This window comes from Impatiens glandulifera, chromosome 1 (genome assembly GCF_907164915.1).
Source record: "Impatiens glandulifera chromosome 1, dImpGla2.1, whole genome shotgun sequence".
Classification (NCBI taxonomy): Eukaryota; Viridiplantae; Streptophyta; class Magnoliopsida; order Ericales; family Balsaminaceae; genus Impatiens; species Impatiens glandulifera.
Window position 1 is genome coordinate 66,751,958 of NC_061862.1, and position 19,725 is coordinate 66,771,682.

General features: G+C 26.5%; 1 long non-coding RNA gene, 5 other non-coding genes and 2 pseudogenes across 6 annotated transcripts; all 8 read left to right on the top strand.

Annotated features, from left to right (window-relative positions):
* The first annotated feature begins 564 nt into the window (after positions 1-564).
* Positions 565-894, top strand: LOC124922627. The gene is made up of 2 exons (XR_007097841.1): positions 565-741; positions 824-894. It is a non-coding gene; the product is annotated as an uncharacterized LOC124922627 (long non-coding RNA).
* LOC124923078 lies at positions 799-897 on the top strand. The gene has a single exon (XR_007098098.1). It is a non-coding gene; the product is annotated as a small nucleolar RNA Z103 (small nucleolar RNA).
* Positions 898-1,110: 213 nt separating this feature from the next.
* LOC124923148 lies at positions 1,111-1,212 on the top strand (annotated as a pseudogene).
* Positions 1,213-1,288: 76 nt separating this feature from the next.
* Positions 1,289-1,423, top strand: LOC124923176. The gene has a single exon (XR_007098185.1). It is a non-coding gene; the product is annotated as a small nucleolar RNA snoR77 (small nucleolar RNA).
* A 5,076-nt stretch (positions 1,424-6,499) lies between these two features.
* Positions 6,500-6,598, top strand: LOC124923083. The gene has a single exon (XR_007098103.1). It is a non-coding gene; the product is annotated as a small nucleolar RNA Z103 (small nucleolar RNA).
* Positions 6,599-6,719: 121 nt separating this feature from the next.
* On the top strand, positions 6,720-6,802 carry LOC124923110. The gene has a single exon (XR_007098128.1). It is a non-coding gene; the product is annotated as a small nucleolar RNA Z159/U59 (small nucleolar RNA).
* Positions 6,803-6,864: 62 nt separating this feature from the next.
* LOC124923155 lies at positions 6,865-6,964 on the top strand. Its single transcript, XR_007098166.1, has one exon. It is a non-coding gene; the product is annotated as a small nucleolar RNA snoR1 (small nucleolar RNA).
* Positions 6,965-7,019: 55 nt separating this feature from the next.
* Positions 7,020-7,126, top strand: LOC124923180 (annotated as a pseudogene).
* Positions 7,127-19,725: the final 12,599 nt, after the last annotated feature.

Genomic DNA, 19,725 nt, shown 5'->3' on the forward strand with positions numbered 1-19,725 from the left:
TTTAACTGACTTGAATTGTTTTTATTTTTATTATTTGTTTAGTTTTCTCTTTAAACACTTTCTTCGATTTCTAATGATACTAATTTAATATATTTTAATATTTTAAGAATAATTTAGCCTGGAGAATTATTTTTATCGGATTATTTTGATTGAGTTTATTGATTCGTTAAATGATTTGGTTTATAAAATGAAAAAACAATACATCACAAAATAGCTTTAATCGGTCTCCTGAAGTTGACTTGGTGATCGATTACTGTTATGTTATATAATTATAATATTTTTATTTAAAATTATTATATATTTTTAATTAGTAACCTAAAGAAAAATCAAGAACAATTTTTATTTTTATTTATTTTTAAATAGGTAATCCCAAACTTCTGACTATGAATGTTTTATTATTATTTAATTTATTTTCTTGAAAATCTGTTTATATATTCTTAACAAATAAAGGCCCAATATATTCTTAATAAATACACAGGCCCAATAATTTAAAACATTAGCATCTTTTTCTATCTTCACATAATTAGGTTAGTCTCCACTCTCACATTATATACAACACGCTCTTCGAATTCCATTATACATCGCAATTTTTATTTATCGATTTGCGAATGTATTCTTCATTTTGATCCGCCTAATTGAAGTTATATATCTGTTTCGATTTCTTTGATGTTTTCCCCCTATGATCGAAGCTGAAAGTTCTCATTTATTTGAGAAATCCAAGCCAGGAATCATCCAATTCATGTATGAAGTTTTTCTCATTTAATGTATCTGGCTTGATATAGAGATTGATTTGAGATGATGGATGTGATGAATTTTTCCCCAGATGATCGAAACTGAAATTATCGAGCGCTGTTCTCATTTATTTGAGAAATCCAAGCCAGGAATCTTCTGATCCATCTCTATCCATTAGAATATTCTAGAAAGAACCCTGCTTAGTTTTCAATTTGTCGCTCTAACTGATTTGAATTGTTTTCATTTTTATTTTTTTATTTACTTTTCTCTTTAAACATTATTGGATCTCTGATAATCATGGAGACCTGAACTGAAGAGTATGTAAGAGAAGATCATATATATATATATATATATATATATATATATATACACTTTATAGGCAAAGATGATTGATGCTTATTTCTGACACCTCTTGTATGAGAATTGCCTCTAATAATATTAGAGTCTCTTCTTTGAGCAAATTAAGCAACTTTCTGAGCTTAGTCTGTTTATTCTAAATAAATAGTTGCACTCCTCAAGTCAAGATTGATTATTTTAAGAAATTGAATGGAAATTCAGGCAACCCCCTTTCATGATATAAAAAGTAGAGAGGGAGGTGTTAATCTGTTCATACATTGAATCTTTAAACTCTTCAGACCTGCTGAGATGATGTTCTCATCTATGAAGTTGGTCTAGTAAGATGAAGTACATATATTAGATGTATCACCCTTTCATCCTGTCTTCAGGAAAAAGACATGTCATGTTAGTAAGATGAAGTACATATATTGAAAGTGTGTTCCGAATTTCAACTTTATCATGTTTAAATTAATAGACAACTTAACAGCTACATAGTGCTCTGTAATTACCTGGGAAAAGTACATGAAGTAAACAATACACATACATTGGAGTTCAGCCTCATGGAAGATTGTATTAGTAGTTGGAGCGATTGTAGTGTTAGAAGTAGTTAGATAACCAATATGTAATACCAGCAGTATGATTAGATTAATAGTTAGTAGCTGATGGCTAGTCGATTCTGATTTCTTCCTAATGGAATTAGCTCAGCCCCTCCTTTCTTCTGTTACTTTAACCTTCTTGTTTTGTTTGGGCTGTCTTAGATTGGAATACAAGATAGACTTTATGAACTCTGAGCTTAGTCTGTTTATTATAAATAATTACACTCCCTCGAGATTAATTATTTTAAGAAATTGAACTAAAATAGTAGAGATAGAAGGTTAATCTGTTCATACATATATTAGATGTATGACCCCCAAGTGTCTCTTGTGCTAACTTTCTATGTCTTTTTCAAACGACTTGTTATCTATCAATCATCCAAATGTCAATGTCTGTCTGTCTACCATTAGACTCTTGCAAAATACAAATGTTTAGGCTAAAAGATGCATTTCAAGTATGGTTATAAAACAGGGTTTCTCCATAGAGATTATATACCATTCGGTTAGTTTTCTAATACTTGCAGTATGGTGAAATCTGATAAGAAGAGGAATATGATTGCTTTTTTTTGCACAAATCACATATTGTCATTTCGAGAGTTTTCAGAAGGTCTTTCATGGTCAAGAAATATCACCCTACGAAAGGGCGGTGGTGGGAAGCCAAAAAATGGTGTTTTTCTTCTACCTCCAAGCTGACCAACATTATAGCCCCCTTTTGTCGAGGATATGCTTTTAGATATTGCATTATGAATTTTTATTCATCATCAATAAGGATTGACTGTTCGATTGCCTCGTCCAATGGAGGTCATATTTCAAATTTCACCCCTTAATCTTGTTTAATTGATAAAATTTTATGTTTTTTAGATTGATGGTGATTTTTTCTATTTTTATGTATCTTAGATAACTTAACAGCTACATAATGTTCTGTAATTACCTGGGAAAAGTACATGAAGTAAACAATACACATACACTGGAGTTCAACCTCATGGAAGATTGTATTAGTAGTATTATAGTGTTAGAAGTAGTTAGAGGCTAGTCGATTCTTATTTCTTCCTAATGGAATGAACTCAACACTCCTTTCTTCTGTTACTATTAACTTTCTTGTTTAGTTTGTGCTATCTTAGATTGGAACGTTGTGTCGTCAGTTAGTTTTTATCTTAAAAGTGACAATAACTGTGTAAATAAGCTGTTAAGTCGTTGTTTCAATTACCTTTTTTAATTAGGTACAAAAAAACTCCCACATAGTCTAAATAAGTCTCTCAACAAAATATAGGCACAAAATATACCTCAACTTTTATATCAGTATTAATTAACATAATAATGGTTATAACCACTCCTAATTAATTAATAATGGTTATAACAAATTATTAATACTTTCTAACTATTTAACAAGATTACCTCGAGTTCTCTATCTATAAATGTTTGTTCTTTCATCCTCCTCGCATATTCTGGGAAATTATATCTATAAATGTTTGTTCTTTCATCATCCTCCTCGCATATTCTGGGAAATTAGATTTGGGTTGACATGTGTCTCCCTTTCTTAACAAGTAGAGACCACTGCTCACTAATACCATCAATAGTTTGAGATCTTCCAAATCCTTGTCCGATCGAAATGCATCCTCCAAGGAAATTTAATTTCAGAGATATGTCAGCTTCATTCTCAATGCATTTGATGAAATAGAGGAAGAATTAGAATGTAAATAAAATGAAGAATAATTAGAATAATTACAAATATGTCCGGGGATTAATAGAGGAGGAAGAGAGATTGTAGATATTATTTTTTTCAATTTTTTTTTTTTTTTTTTTTTTTTTTTTTTTTTTTTTTTTTTTTGCTTATTATGAGTTTTTTTTATATGTTTAGTTTAATTATTAAGAAATATAGAACAGAAGTAAATGATCTTGATCGTTTGGTATCTTTATTTATTTATTTATTTATTTATATATATATATATATAAATATAAATATAAATATATATATATATATATATATATATATATATAAATATAAATATAGAAGCTGTAACATTTTGTAGAAAGAGAATTTATAATAAAAAGAGAAGTTGTGACCCAAATATAATATATTTTAAACAAGTTAATTTTTAATCTCCTATTAATTATATTATTATCATAAAATAAAACAAAATGATTAATCATACTTAAACAAATTCAAATTATTTTATTCTAAAATATCATTAATTAGTTTCTTTTATATTTATTTAATAGTTATTCTAAAAGTTGTATTATATATATATATATAGTTAGTAATTTAAAAAAGATAATCATAATTCAAATAAATAATTAAAAAAGAAAAAATAGTATATCAGTTATAATTCAAATAAACCAGGAAAATTAGTATTATTTCCTATTAATTAGGATTTTTTTTATTTTTTTTTAGAATTAAAGGATTAGAAGAAGTAAAATAGTCTACTATTAATTAGGCTAGTTGTTATATAGTATTATTTCCTATTAATTAGGCTAAATTAGTTATATAAAATATTTATAAATAGACAAATTAAGAAGTCAATACATGGAAGAATAGGCTTGGAAATGGAAGAACGAGGCGGTGGGATGAGATGCGTGGAGCCACCACTTAAGAAACATCTTATCATCTTATTTGGGTGTTGATGAATTACTTGAGAACATGCTTACAAAGATGACGAACAACTTAGTTGATTTCTCTAAGTAGTTACTTTTATGGCTGCTTCAGGCATATCTTTCCACCTCCTCTTTATAGTTATCCAGTTATTATTACAACAAATCTTCAAATCTCATTCCCTTATAAAAAATGACAAAAATTCAAGTAGGTAACATCTCTAGACTAGAGTTCAATTAATTATTTTAATTGGGAAATAGAAAAAACTTGTTTATTGTTGTTTATTAATTTATAATGGTACACTTATTTGTTTTAACAACTTTATTAAATTATATTATTTCTTTGCCACGAGAATTTGGAATCTCTTGATCAAGGCAACTTGTTGATAAAGTTGTTGAATTTTGTGGAAAAGTTGTTCATTTAATGTATTAAATTGACAATAATGACTTTTACTTTATTAGAAAATAAATTGTGAACCTATGTTGATAATGATCATCAATGTTACTTATTAATTTAATTTAGGTTAGACATTGCTTCAATATCATGTGCTATGACATAAATGTACCAAAGTTGCATAATATTTTGTGTTTTTATTTTAAAAATTAAAGATATTAGTAATATTATTGATATTCTAACCTATCTAGCACATTTATTGAATATTTGAAATTATAATAAAATATTTGAAAAAAACAATAATTTGGGATAAAAAACATGTATCTAGATTACATTTGAAAGTCTAGATACATTTGAAAGTCTATAACATGTTTGTGTATATATCATACTATAATGTATAAATTGTTTTTGTCATATATCATAGGACAATTAATAAGGATTATTAGAATATATTCTTAGTTTGCCTAGGGAAATGTGTTAGTGTTTTTAGAGTTATGTCTTTACTCACGTGTGTACGCTTGTTTTTTTTTTATATTTTCTTATTAAAAAAAATAATTTTTGAGTCAAAGAATAATCAAATAAATATATATATTTATAATGTTTTTGGGTCTAGTACGACAAATTGACAAGATAAATATTTTATAAAGAGAGAAACATTTGAAAAAAAAATACAGAGTTATTTAAATTATTTTTCCTGTTTTTATATATAATTTGACAAAAAAAATAATGACATGAAAGTATAGAAAATGATGTATTTTGTGGAATAGAAATTTAATAGGAGATAACTTTTAAAATGTGATATATCATTTTTTATATACATTTTTGTCAATAAATTATAATAATTATATTAAGTTTAATATATTTATAATTTAATAATTATTTAAAAATTATATTTTTATCAAATATACTCATTATTGTTTAAATATATAACAATTAGAATAAACTAAAATATAATTGCAATCAATCCTTATTATGGAAGTTGATCTAGTCTATTGTTAGAAGTATGAGAAAACTAAAGTAAAGTCCCATTATGTACAAAGTATAGTTAAGTAGGACTTATGAAAATGAAAATATAATTGCAATCAATCCTTATTATGGAAGTTGATCTAGTCTATTGTTATAAGTATGAGAAAACTAAACTAAAGTCCCAATATGTACAAAGTATAGTTAAGTAGGACTTATGAAAAATGACACGGTAAATATTATGGTGCAGAAAATTTTTATTCGTCATAGTCGTGAAATTATTTATCAATTAATTATATTGATTTATGTAATCACTTTTAGGATTTAGTTATGCTTAAATACAGATAATTGATAAAATTGTTTATATAACATATAATTAAGATGACATAAATTTTATAAAATGATGTTGGTATATAATAATATATTGAAATTTCGTATTATTATAAAAGATAATTATAAGAAAATTTATAAATAAAAATATCATTGATTTATATATAATTATATTTTTATTTTGAAAAAGTACCCAAATATCAATCTTAAAAAACTTCTCCAAGTAAAAATTGAAACCAAAATATAAATGCAATCAATATTTATTATGGAAGTTTATATAGTCCGTTGTTGAAGGACGAGAAAGGCAAGTAAAGGCCTATTATATTTTCAATAAATAAAGGGCCAATATATTCCCCTTAAATAGAGGCCCAATAATTTAAGAGTCATTAGCTCTTTTTCGAAATAGGTTAGTTCTCCACTCACACAGTATATATGACATGCTCTTCGATTTTTATTATACATCGATCTTCTATTTATTCATGATTATTCATATTTTGTAACGTTTCTTCATTTTGATCAGCTTGATCAGCCTAAAGATTATTAAACTATTCCGATTTCTTTGATGGATGTGATGATGCTTTCCCCAAATGATCGAAGCTGAAACTATCGAGCACCGTTCTCATTTATTCGAGAAATCCAAGCCAGGAATCTTCTGATCCATCTTTATCCATTAGAATATTCTAGAAAGAACCATGCTTAGTTTTCAATTTGTCAATCTAACTGATTTAAATTGTTTTCATTTTTATTTTTTTGTTTACTTTTCTCTTTAAACATCTTCTTGGATCTCTGATGATGTTAATTTAAAAACTTTCTTTCTCCTGAGACAAACCATGCTGATAATCATGGAGACCTGAACTGAAGAGTATGTAAGGGAAGTTCATATTTGTGCTCTTGTTTAATTAGACATTACAATAAAGATGGTTTTATGGCAAAGATGATTGATGCTTATTTCTAACACCTCTTGTATGAGAATTGACTCTAATATTAAAGTCTCTTCTTTGAGAAAATTTAACAACTTTTCTGAGCTTTATTCTAAATAGTTGCACTCCTCAAGTCAAGATTGATTATTTTAAGAAATTGAAAAGTAGAGAGGGAGATGTTAATCTGTTCATACATTGAATCTTTTAACTCTTCAGACCTGCTGAGATGTTCTCATCTATGAAGTTGGTCTAGTAAGATGAAGTACATATATTAGATGTATGACCCTCTCATCCCGTTTCTTCAGAAAAAGGCATGTTATGTATCTATTATCCAAATGCACAGGTATGTTTGCACTCAAACTTGTGCAAAGTAATGTTGAGGACAAAAGTATTGGAATTTTTAAGGTCACTTGTATAATAAGTAATTGTGCATATGTCATATTTAATATAAGCCAAAATAATGTGATCTAATGTGAAATTAAGTTTATGGCTTATGGGTGTATTTGTCATGTATATAAAGTGAGATACCTAAATGGCATTTCTAATTTTATGAAGGGGCTAAATTAGAAATTGTCAAATCATAATAACTAACTTATTGTTGGTTATATGTAACGGTAATGGTCCCCATTTGATGTAACGTCAATTCTTCTTTGCGTCCCCATCAACAAAGAAGAGAAACTATTGACTTACTCATCAAATGGAAGAACCATTCCACATAAAGAAAGTCTAAAGATAGAGAGATTAAAGAGAATTTTCTATTATAAGGAAAGAGAAGATTCATGCGATTAATTAAGGTACGCTTCCACCGCATTTAGATTTTAATTTCTAACACATTAAATTAGGATCTAATTCTAACAATTGTTATCAGAGTCATTCTAATTTAATTATGTGAGAAAATTATATCAGTAAGAAAATTATATTAATTATGTGAAAAAGTTATATATATATATATATATATATATATATATATATATATATATATATATATATATATATATATGAAATTTATATGCATGAAATTCATAATAAAAATAAAAGAAATAAAAGCATGTTATTAGGATTATATATATATATATATATATATATATTAATTTGGTATAAAGATATAAAGATTTATCGATTTATAAATATTTAGATTGTCTATAGTTAAGTTCCTATATCTATGAATATTTAGATTTTTTTTTAAGTTTCTTTGAGGAGGAACGGTTATATATTAATTAAGAATGTATGATGTTATCATGAAAATTGATGCGAAGAGATATTTGAATAATCTCATAAGATTCTCTTATGTTTAGGGATATTTAGATTCTCAGGAATCATACATATATATATATATGCATGAATTTATAGGTTTAGGGATAATTTCATGTTTTCGGATTATATATATTTTATATATATTGGTTTTGATAATTTCAAACATAATATTAGGTTATAGATAATTTCATATTTTAAATTCTCTGTTTTAAATTGACCATTTTAAATCTGTTTTAAATTGACTGTTTTAAATCTGTTTAAATTGACCGTTTTAAATTGACGTTTTAAATTGACGGTTGATATTTGTTGTTAAGGGATTAAATAATATATAATATATATTATAAATAAGAAGAGAATTAAGGAATAATGTTTAAGGTTATATATATATATATATATATATATATATATATAAATTAATATATAATAAAATTTTAATTATATTCTTTATTTTAGGATTAAAAGATTAAGGTTAATGATTATTAATAAATTAATAATTGGATTTCGCCCAAAAAAAATATAGATTTTGCCTACGTTATAATTTTATTTTTTAAATTACATGTTTCTTGGAAAATTATGTATTATTGATTTGGGTTATATACAATAATATGTCATTTAAATTTAAAATAATGATATATTATTGTTCATTATTTGGATTGTATTGATTGATACAAATAATCACCAAAGTGACAATGTTTGTTGAAACTAATTCAAGACAATTTTTAATGGTAGTATTGTGTAATTCATGTGATTATATTATTTGGCACAAAGCTGATAATTAATTGACAGAATTACATTAATACTTGTGATGATAAATATGTAATAATTATAAAGTCTTATTCATGTGAATAATTAATCCATCCAAAGATAGATTGATTATTTGACATGTCTTATTATTAATGTTTGATCATTACACCAAAATACTATTAGCAATTAATATTACTGTCCAAAGACTTGATATTAATGTTGCATTAAATATTTTAAGATGGAATAAATCATTATTTGAATTTAATTGTTACTTAAGTTTATAAATGTGAGCAACTATTTTATTAAATATTCTAAGTGATTAAGAGATATAATTTTTTATTATGTCAAGATAAAGATAATTTTTTTAGACGAGACTGCAATATTTTTTTTGAGGATATTGAGTTTGAGGGGAGAAATGATCGTGTCTTTAAAAATGATTTAGATCAATAATTTCTATTGTGGAAGATTTGATTTATATCTCAAGTGTTTTTGACATTGATAAGGGTTTTATTGATATTGATGATAATGTTCAAAAATCAAGAGTAACAAGACAATATTGATCAAATTCATTAAGTACAAACTCAACAACCTCAAAATCAAGTGTCTTTATGACAATCCAGTTTAATTGAATTACTCTTTAAGGACAATTTATAGTACTCGTTGCATATTTTGATATGGAGCTTCACCATAATAGATGTTAAGGGGGGGTTTTCAATAGAGACATTGAAAAACAATTTAATGCAATGAGAAAACTTTGTGTTGAGAAACCAAATTAATATGGTTTGCAAATTAAAGACTTAAAGAAGCATCTCGTTAGTGATATCATAAGTTTCACAAAATAACAATTCTCTCTTTTAGTTTTGAGGTGAATTTAATTGATTATTTGTGTATCACAAGTTCAGTGGGAATAAATGTTTATTTATGGTTTTATATATGGGTGACATTTTGTTTGTCACAAACTTTGCTTGACATTAAGTAGCCCAATTGTTATGAAATATTTGAAAAGAATTAAGAATTAAATGCTCACATATAAGAAGTCGGAAAGTCTTGAGATCATTGAGTATTCTGACTCCGATATTATGAGATGCCAAAATAGTATGAAATCTACTTCGGATAATATTTTTTGCTAGCTGGTTTTGTCGTTTCTTGAAGAAGTGTCAAACAAACACTTATGGCGTCATCCACTATTGCAGCGAAATTTCTAACATGTTACTAGACATCAAATTAAGTGATTTTGACATCAAGGTTATTTTATGAAAGAAATGATACAAAGTGGATAGATTTCTATAAAATATATATGTACAAACTCTATGGTTATGAACCTCATGGAAATAAGTTTATCATCTAATGTCTTTCATGAGGATATTGCTCGTATGAGTGTTATAGAGATCAACGATCTCTAACTTCAGTGGGAGTTTGTAATTTTGAAATCTTTCAGTTTAATTATTTTATAGATATTTATAAAGTTTTTATTCTGATCAGAACTTAAGTATTATTCAGTTCATTACACTTTGTATAATTATTTTTAAAGTATGATCTCACTAAAGTTAAGTAGGACCAATTGAAAATTGACATGAAAAGATCACCTTGCATGGAATTTTCATTCCTCACATTCATGATATGATTTGTCAATTAATTGTATTGATTTATGTGATCATTGTTGGGTCTAGTTGTGCTTAAATACAACGACGAGCTCTTTGGTCCTATATTGATATGTTTAATTGATAAAATTGTTTATACAACATATGATTGAGATGACATAAAACTTCAGGCGCATTATCGTTGATACATTTATTTTTGTACATACGTGACCCAGTGGGAGATTGTTGGAATTTTTAGGGTCACTTGTATAATAAATAATTATGCATATGTCATATTTAATATAAGCCAAAATAATGTAATCTAATGTGAAATTAAGTTTAAGGATTATGGGTATATTTGTCATTAATATAAAGTGAGGATACCTAAGTAGCATTTCTAATTTTATGAAGGGCTAAATTAGAAATTTCCAAACCATAATAACTAACTTATTGTTGGTTATATGTAACGGTAATGGTCCCCATTTGATGTAACGTCAATTCTCTTTTGCGTCCCCATCAACAAAGAGAGAAAACTATTGACTTACTCATCAAATGGAAAAACCATTCCACATAAAGAAAATCTAAAGATAGAGACATTAAAGAGTTTTTTCTATTATAAGGAAATAGAACATTCATGCGATTAATTAAGGTACGATTCCGCCGCATTCAGATTTTAATTTCTCACACATTAAATTAGGATCTAATTAAGATAATTCTAACAAAAATATGATGCAAGTCTCAATTATTTTTTTAAAATTATGTTTCTTTGCCATCTGATTAAAAAAAACTTCATACTTGTTCCTTTTGTTGATCATTTTGAAAGTGTGTTCCGAATTTCAACTTTATCATGTTTAAATTAATAGACAACTTAACAGCTACATAGTGCTCTATAATTACCTGGGAAAAGTACATAAAGTAAACAATACACATATATTGGAGTTCAGCCTTATGGAAGATTGTATTAGTAGTTGGAGCGATAGCAGTGTTAGAAGTAGTTAGATAACCAATATGTAATACCAGCATACATACCAGCAGTATGATTAGATTAATAGTTAGTAGCTGATGGCTAGTCGATTCTGATTTCTTCCTAATGGAATTAGCTCAGCCCCTCCTTTCTTCTGTTACTTTAACCTTCTTGTTTTGTTTGGGCTGTCTTAGATTGGAATACAAGATAGACTTTATGAACTCTGAGCTTAGTCTGTTTATTATAAATAATTACACTCCCTCGAGATTAATTATTTTAAGAAATTGAACTAAAATAGTAGAGATAGAAGGTTAATCTGTTCATACATATATTAGATGTATGACCCCCAAGTGTCTCTTGTGCTAACTTTCTATGTCTTTTTCAGACGACTTGTTATCTATCAATAATCTAAATGCCAATGTCTGTCTGTCTACCCTTAGACTCTTGCAAAATATAAATGTTTAGGCTAAAAGATGCATTTCAAGTATGATTATAAAACAGGGTTTGTCCATAGAGATTATACCATCCGGTTAGTTTTCTAATACTTGCAGCATGGTGAGATCTGATAAGAAGAGGAAAATGATTGAATTTTTTGCACAAAATCACATATTGTCATTTCGAGAGTTTTCAGAAGGTCTTTTATGGTCAAGAAATATCACCCTACAAAAGGGCAGTGGTGGGAAGCCAAAAAATGGTGTATTTCTTCTACCTCCAAGCTGACCAACATCATAGCCCCCTTCCACCGAGGATATGCTTTTAGATATTGCATTATGAATTTCTATTTCATTATCAACAAGAATTGACTTCTTGATATCCTCGTGCAGTGGAGGTCATATTTCAAATTTCACCCCTTTAATCTTGTTTAATTGATAAATATTTTATGTTTTTTAGATTGATAGTGACTTTTTCTATTTTTTGTATCTTAGATAACTTAATAGCTACATAGTGTTCTGTAATTACCTGGAAAAGTACATGAAGTAAACAAAATACATGGAGTTCAGTCTCATCAAAGATTGTATTAGTAGTATAATAGTGTTAGAAGTAGTTAGATAACCAATATCTCATACTAGCAGTAAGATTAGATTAATAGTTAGTAGCTGATGGTTAGTCGATTCTTATTTCTTCCTAATGCAAAATGAACTCAACCCTCCTTTCTTCTGTTACTATTAACCTTCTTGTTTAGTTTGTGCTATCTTAGATTCGAAATTTGTGCCGTAAGTTAGTTTTTATCTTAAAAGTGACAATAATTGTGCAAACAAGTTGTTAAGTCATTATTTCAATTACCTTTTTTTAATTAGTTAAGAATTCAGATATTGATTAAGTTATATTTTTATTAATTTTCTCATATATCTGTTCTTGTTTCTATAAGATAATTATATCATACTTTTTTGTCACTTAGTGACAAATGAAAACTTTGTCAGAATAAAACAATTTATCTGTATATTGAATATGTATTAAAAGATGGAAAAGTTTAACCCAATTTCATTTTAAGGATGCAGTTTGTAGAATAGGCAACACAATGCCTAAACTACCACTATTCCAACATTATAATCTTTTGGAAAATAGTTCAGGTCCATGTTTGTTATTAAATTTTTAGACAATATCATTGTCCTTTTATTTATTGTTAGGTGAAATAAAACCGTGTCACAAAATTACGAATCTATCATCTTCTTTGAGCAAATTTAGCAACTTTCTAAGCTTAGTCTGTTTATTTTATATAATTATACTCCTCAAGATTGATTATTTTAAGAAATTGAACGGAAATTTAACAACCCCTTTCGCGATTATAAAAAGTAGATAGAGATGTTTTTGTCTGTTCATACATGTATTCGATGTATGACTCTTAGTGTTAGTCTTTTTCAGAAATTTGTTATCTATCAATTATCCAAATGCCAATGTATGTCTGGCTTCCTTTAGACTCTTGCAAAATGCAAAGTTTAGGCTAAAAGATGCATTTTAAGTATAGTTACAAAACAGGTTTCTAGGTTTCTCCATTGTAATATGGTGAAATCTGATAAGAAGAGAAATATGAATATTCTTCTGCCGAGGATTAAACAGTTGTGATCTTCATCTTATCCTCCAACATCATGGTCTCCTTCAGTTGGGATATGCTTTTAGATATTACATTATGAAATTCTATTTCATCATCAACCTGATTGATTGCCTCGTTTAGGGTGGTCATTTTTCAAATTTCACCCATTAATCTTTTTTAATCGATAAGAGTTTTATGTTTTTTTAGACGAATTGGTGACTTTTTCTATTTTCATGTATCGGGAATGAGAATGTGTATAATTGATAGAAGTGTAATATTTGTTTATAAATATTAATCATTTGCAATCTCATTAATAGCATTTAGATATTTCCATTCTATTGATAATGTTTAGATTAGGGTTTGGATATTTTTATTCTATTTCTATTAATAATGTTTAGATTTATTAGAGAGAAATTATTAATATTATTTTGTAATTGAATTAATATTTTTAATTTATTATTATTATATTTTATTTAATTAAAAATACAAAATATTATTATTTTTATATTATAATTGTTTAAAATATATAAAATATATAAAATATATAAAATATTGAAATGTATCTTAATTTAATAAAATATAAATATCTAATATTTTATTATATTAATTATATATATATATATATATATTAAATACATATAAAAAAATAGTTGAATGATTCTATTTTTTTTATTTATAAATAAAAATTATTTATATACTATAACATTGCATAATATTTTTAAAAACATTTTTATTAAAATATTTGATATTTAACTTTTCTAATATTTTTTAAATATTTATTTTAAATAAAATTATTATTTTATTTTTAAATTTTTATAATTTAATTAATTTATTATAATTTTATTATTAATATATAAAATATAAATTAATTATATAAAAATAATTATTTGTTATTATAATTATTATAAAAATTTTAATTTATTTTATTCATTATATTTTATTTTAAATAATTTCTCAATATTATTTAAATAATTAAAATAATTTATTTTAATAAATAAATTAAAAAATTATTATTATTTTAATTATAAAAGAGAAAATGCATTACAAGAGAATGAGATTTATTTCTGAGTACAAAAATTACGTACCAAACATCCCTGGATATGTGCTAAAGGATGGAAAAGTTTAACTCAATTTCTTTTTAAGGATGCAGTTTGTAACAATGGCAACACAATGCCTAAACTACCACTATTCCATCATTATAATCTTTTGTAAAATAGTTCAGGTACATGTTTGTTATTAATTTTTCAGACAATACCATTGTCCTTTTGTTTAGTGTTAGGTGAAATAAAATTGTATCACAAAATTACAAATTTATCATCTTCTATGAGAAAATTTAGCAACTTTCTGTGCTTAGTCTGTTTATTTTAAATAATGATACTCCTCAAAATTGATTATTTTAAGAAATTGAATTGAAATTTAGCAACTCTCTTTCGCGATAATAAAAAGTAGATAGAGATGTGTTAGTCTGTTCATACATGTATTAGATGTATGACCCCAAGTGTCTCTTTTGCTATCTTTCTATGTCTTTTTTAGAAATTTGTTATCTATCAATTATCCAAATGCCAATGTATGTTTGTCTTCCTTTATACTAAAGTTTAGGCTAAAAGATGCATTTCAAGTATTGTTACAAAACAAGTTTCTCCATTGCAATATGGTGAAATCTGATAAGAAGAGAAATATGAATGTTCTTTTTTCACAAAATCACATATTGCCTATCCCAGAGTTTCCAGAAGATCTTGCATGGTCAAGAAACATCACCCTACAAAAGGACGGTGGTGGAAAACCAAAAAATGGTGTTTTTCTTCCACTTCCAAGCCGCTGATTGAACAGTTTTCTTCATCTTATCTTCCAACATCATGGCCTCCTTAAGTTGGGCATATGTTTTTAGATATTACATTATGAAATTCTATTTCACTATTTCATCATCAACCTGATTGCCTCGTCTAAGGGTGGTCATTGTTCAAATTTCACCCCTTAATTTTTTTTAATCGGTAAGCATTTTATGTTTTTTTAAATTTTATGTTTTTTAGACGGATTGGTGACTTTTTCTATTTTCATGTATCTTAGATTCATATTGTCGTGAGATTGATGGATAGATTTTCATGAATGTTAAAATTTAATTGGTATTTTCTGATTATTTTTATTATTTTCTTTTTTTTATTCAAAATTAAAGTCTCATTTTTTTTAATTGGAATAGTGATTTTTTTTTGTCATTGTTATTGATATTTTATTATGATCTAATTAATTTTAAATCTTTTTAACTTTTTTTCAAATTAAAATAAATATATATATATATATATATATTTATATTCAATTCATTATCAATAAAAAAAACCCAATAAATTGTCTATTTAATATTACAATTAAAAAATATTTTTTCTTCTATTCTTATTTTTATTTTTGGATTAATTTTAATATGGAAATGTAGTGTTTCATATGTGATACCAATTATATAGGGTATATGTTATTTAGATGTATAAATTATAACAATGAATAAATTGTATAGGGTAATATAAGTTGTACATGTTATTGATGTTTGATATGAATTATAAAAAATGGTATAAATTATATGTCGTTTATAATTTTATGTTTAATATATATAGTATAAGAATGTTGTATAAGTTGTATTAATATGAATTTGAAATTATTATTATTATTTTTTATATTTATTTATATTAGAAATAATATTGTTTATTATTATAAATTATTGAATTGTTATTATTTAATAATTAATATAATTTTAATTAAATTATAAAAAATAAATTATAATATAAATTGTAAATTGTATTTTTTTAATTTAAATATTATTAATAATTGAAATAAAATAAACTTAAAATAAAATTAATATATAAAATAATAATTAATAAAGTTATCGTTATAAAAATAATTATACATTCTTTAATTAAATTACTGAACTACTTGAAAATATATATATTAAAATAATTATGTATAATAATAATATAAGAAATTAAATATAATATATTTAATATATTATATAATATTAAGTTATATACAATATTAAAAAATGATATAATGATAAATTAAAAATTAAATATTAAATGATATATGAAAAATATTATACCTAAGGGTATAAATTAGAAAGAGGTATAAGTTTATACCCATATTAAAATTTTGACAAACAACATATAAAAATACTATTGGTATAACTTATTCTATATCAATAGTGTTATATTTCCTTAACATTTCTAAAGAATACTTAATTTATCTATGATGTTATGGTTATTTTTTAAATATATCCATGATCTCTGTCGTCGCAACTCCCGCATACACTGCATAAACGTCCTTCCTCTGGTTCTGATTCAACCATCCATTCTTCACCATCAAATTTTCTACATATGATTAACTCGCAATATCACCTCCTCCCTCATCATAAGGAACTTTGACAATAACTAAATCTAGGCCATAATATCCTATACGACTTTTATAACCTATAAAGCTTAGCGACGTTGTAGAACTTAACAAAAATCAAGGTCAAGAAATGGTGTTAATGAGATAATTAAAAATTGTTATGAAGAAAATTAAAGAGAAAGCAATGAACACAAGAATGAGAGAAAATCCCGATAGGGATTTGTGATATTTTATTATGTATAAATAGTGTCACAAATCCATTACATGTAAAAAAACTTTCACCTACTCTAAATAAGTCTATCAACAAAATATAGGTACAAATTATACCTCAGCTTTTATATTAGTAGTAATTAACACAATAATGGTTATAACCACTTTTAACTAATTACTAATTGTTATAACTAATTACTATAGTTATATTTAAAAATTTAACTATCTAACAAGATTATAATCATTTTGACATAACTAAATATAAGTCTAGGAGTCTCTAATATCCTAATGTTTATCATTAGATTCATGCTATTACATAAATGACATGATGCATCTGAGTCTATTAACCATTCATTTGTATCTTCAACTAAGTTGATGTTGCTCATGTTAAACTCAAAAAATGTATATAAATGAGATATAAGTTTAGAACACTTATCTGCAACCACTTGAGGATGCTCTAGTTGCTCCTTTTCCTTTGACATATCTCATATTTTTCAGAAAATCTTTATACATTCTATATTTTTCAAAAGTTGCATCTCTATACTCATACTTTGAAGCATTGTTGATTGTACTTATGCTTCCTATTTTCTTGTTGTTATTTCTTTAGGTTGTTTCCACCAGTACGAATAACCAACAATCTTAAAATAAATTTCCTTCAAATGACCCTTACCTCCGTAATGAAAACACAAAAGATTATTGGACTTAGACATGTCTGAATTACTTCTTCTTTCTCTTGCATGCATGGAGTTGTCTTAATTGACATTTCTTAGATAACTTTTCTTTTCCACATTCTTCAACATTGTAAAAACCTTGTAACAACATGTCATAGTTTTCACATTAGTATTTGATCCTTCACATATTCATACTGATCATTAAGTCCCATCAGATATTGTAGTAACTTATTCTCATTGTCATCTTGAATCATTTCAAGTTTCAGAAAATATCCATCGCAATATATCTTAGTTCCTTTACACCTACATCTTCTAAGTGGTTTCAAAATAAGAATTTCATCCTACATTCTTCTAACCTTAGAGTAGTATTCTTCTAGTCCATTTGATCCTTGTTGTAGTATGATAATATCCTTTTGGAGATCATACCTTCTTGGACTGTTATTTCCTTCGTATCTTGATTTAATTTCCAGTCAGAGATCACGACTTATTTTAGTTGATTAAAACCTTCTTTGAAGTCTCACGTCGATCATATTCATCATCTAGGAACGAACCATAGAGTCGACGATTCCCCACTACCTTACATCTTCTAGATCTGTAGGCCTTAGGAACGATCCATCTATGAATCCGATTTTTATCTTAGCTAATAAGACAAGTTGGACGCTAAGACACCATCTGTAATAGGTCTCTCTAGTGAGAACAACAATAGTTAAAGTTAGCCTTGTATGATATGTTGGATGAATTGTTGTTTTGGCACAATTAGAATCCCACATCTGAAAATGATGAGAGTGAAAGAAGTTTCTTAGTATATAAAAGAAACTATATTCACAATTAGAATAAATCCCACATTGGAAGATGATGGGAGTTGGGGAAGTTTCTTAGTGAATAAAAGAAACTCCCCCTCTTTGGTTTATTGCACTCAATATTAGTATCTTTTCTTCTATTAATTGATAGTCTTATTTCTCATAGACGTATGCAACATTTTGGTCGAACTCCGTTATCAAATTCTGTTAGTGTATTCTATCGGTTGTTTTCTTCTTTTGTGTTTCCGTTAGAGTTTTTCCCAACAAGTGGTATCAGAGCCGAAGGTTCGTCCTTGGCATGGTGGAGTCTTCAAAAGGGGAGTCAACTCCTTCGTCATCCTAGACGAGGACACCGATGTCGAATTTGAAGTTTGTGGTGGAAATCTTTGATGGAACTGGGCATTTCGGCATGTGGAAAGGTGAGGTTCTAGATTATCTTTTTTAGCAGGGTCTAGATGTTGTTATTTAGGTTGAAAAATACAGATAGTATAGAATAAAAAGAATGGAGTAACATGAATCGGTTGGCGTGCGGAACAATTCGATCGTGCCTGTCTAAAGAGCAGAAGTATGCTGTGAAGAACGAAACTTCTGCATAGAAAATATGGCAAGCATTGGAGGACAAATTTCAGAAGAAGAGTAGTCAGAATAAGCTTCTTATGAATAAGCGGTTGTTGCGGTTTGATTATCAATCAGGTACTACTATGAATGAACATATTACTAAGTTTAATGAATTAGTAGCAGATATGTTAAACCTTGAATGTAAGTTTGAGGATGAAGATCTTGTTTTGATGTTGCTATCGTCCTTTCCTGATGAATTTGAACACTTAGAAACAACGTTACTTCATGGTACTCTTTATCGATGTCACACACAACATCACATCCTGACGCATGGATATTGGACTTAGCATGCACTTATCATATGACACCAGTTCGAAAGTGGTTCTTTGACTTTAATGAGCTAGATGGTGGAGTTGTTTACATGGAAGATGCTAGTACATGTAAAATAAAAGGGATAGGTTCAAACAAGATGAGAAATGATGACGGATCCACCAGAATTATCAGAGATGTTCGGTACATACCGAATATGAAAAAGAATCTCATTTCTTTAGGGGCCTTGGAGTCAAAAGGCCTACACGTGAAATTGAAAAATGCAATTCTTAAGGTAATATCTAGAGCGTTAGTGATGTTGAAAGATATCAAGAAAAGTAATAATTTGTATTACTATCAAGGTTAATGGGACAACA